The 1,919-nt window shown below is 43.6% G+C and overlaps 1 pseudogene; it reads right to left on the bottom strand.

Annotated features, from left to right (window-relative positions):
• Positions 1 to 275: 275 nt before the first annotated feature.
• LOC102129710 (peptidyl-prolyl cis-trans isomerase A pseudogene) lies at positions 276 to 957 on the bottom strand (annotated as a pseudogene).
• Between the last annotated feature and the right edge of the window lie 962 nt (positions 958 to 1,919).

Genomic DNA, 1,919 nt, shown 5'->3' with positions numbered 1-1,919 from the left:
TGACAGGCCCCAGTGTGTGATATTCCCCTCCCTGTGTCCATGTGTTCTCATTGTTCAACTCCCACTTATGAGTGAGAACATGCAGTGTTTGGTTTTCTGTTCCTGTGTTAGTTTGCTGAGAATGATGGTTTCCAGCTTCATCTATGTCCCTGCAAAGGACATGAACTCATCCTTTTTTATGGCTGCATAGTATCCCATGGTGTGTATGTGCCACATTTTCTTTCTTTTTTCTTTGTTATTTAGTTTTTATTTCATAATCATAAACTTAACTCAACTCTGCAATCCAGCTAGGCATGGGAAAGAACAAGGAAAACGTGGAACCCAAAGGGAACTGCAGCGAGAGCACAAAGATTCTAGGATACTGTGAGCAAATGGGGTGGAGGGGTGCTCTCCTGAGCTACAGAAGGAATGGTCTGGTGGTTAAGATAAAACACAAGTCAAACTTATTCGTGCTGTCCACAGTCAGCAATGGTGATCTTCTTGCTGGTCTTGCCCTTCCTGGACCCAAAGCGCTCCATGGTCTCCACAATATTCATGCCTTCTTACACTTTGCCAAAGGCCACATGCTTGCCATCTAACCACTCAGTCTTGGCAGTGCAGACGAAAAACTGGGAACCATTTGTGTTGGGTCCAGCATTTGCCATGGACAAGATGCCAGGACCTGTATGCTTTAGGATGAAGTTCTCATCTTCAAATTTCTCCCCATAGATGGACTTGCCACCAGTGCCATTATGGCATGTGAAGTCACCACCCTGACACATAAACCCTGGAATAATTCTGTGAAAGCAGGAACCCTTATAACCAAATCCTTTCTCTCCAGTGCTCAGAGCACGAAAATTTTCTGCTGTCTTTGGAACCTTGTCTGCAAACAGCTCGAAGGAGACGCGGCCCAAGGGCTCGCTGTCGACGGCAATGTTGAAGAACACGGTGGGGTTGACCATGGCTAGTAGTATAGGATTTTCCTCGGTGGCAGCGTCTGCAAAGGCGTGCCACATTTTCTTAATCCAGTCTATCATTGATGGGCATTTGGGTTGGTTCCAAGTCTTTGCTATTGTGAATAGTGCTGCAATAAGCATACATGCGCATGTGTCTTTATAGTAGAATGATTTATAATCCTTTGAGTATATACCCAGTAATGGGATTGCTGGGTCAAATGGTATTTCTGGTTCTAGGTCCCTGAGGAATCATCACACTGTCTTCCACAATGGTTGAACTAATTGACACTCCCACGAACAGTGTAAAAGCGTTCCTATTTCTCCATATCCTCTCCAGCATCTATTGTTTCCTGACTTTTTTTTTCTGATTTTTTTTCTTTATTATACTTTAAGTTCTAGGGTACATGTGCACAACATGCAGGTTTGTTACATATGTATACATGTGCCATGTTGGTGTGCTGTACCCATTAACTCGTCATTTACATTAGGTATATCTCTTAATGCTATCCTTCCCCCCTCCCCATTCCCCACAATAGGACCCGGTGTGTGATATTCCCCTTCCTGTGTCCAAGTGATCTCATTGTTCAATTCCCACCTATGAGCAAGAACATGCAGTATTTGGTTTTCTGTTCTTGTGATAGTTTGCTGAGAATGATTGTTTCCAGCTGGATCCATGTCCCTACAAAGGACACGAGCTCATCCTTTTTTATGGCTGCACAGTATTCCATGGTGTATATGTGCCACATTTTCTTAATCCAGTCTGTCACTGATGGACATTTGGGTTGATTCCAAGTCTTTGCTATTGTGAATAGTGCCGCAGTAAACATACGTGTGCATGTGTCTTTACGGCAGCATGACTTATAATCCTTTGGGTATATCCCCAGTAATGGGATGGCTGGGTCAAATGGTATTTCTAGTTCTAGATCCTTGAGGAATTGCCACACTGTTTTCCACAATGGTTGAATTAGTTTACAGTCCCACCAA

The sequence above is a fragment of the Macaca fascicularis genome, chromosome X, assembly GCF_037993035.2.
Source record: "Macaca fascicularis isolate 582-1 chromosome X, T2T-MFA8v1.1".
In the NCBI taxonomy this organism is placed as follows: Eukaryota; Metazoa; Chordata; class Mammalia; order Primates; family Cercopithecidae; genus Macaca; species Macaca fascicularis.
Note: the sequence above shows the minus strand (reverse complement) of the source record. Positions and strands in the feature narration are given on the sequence as shown.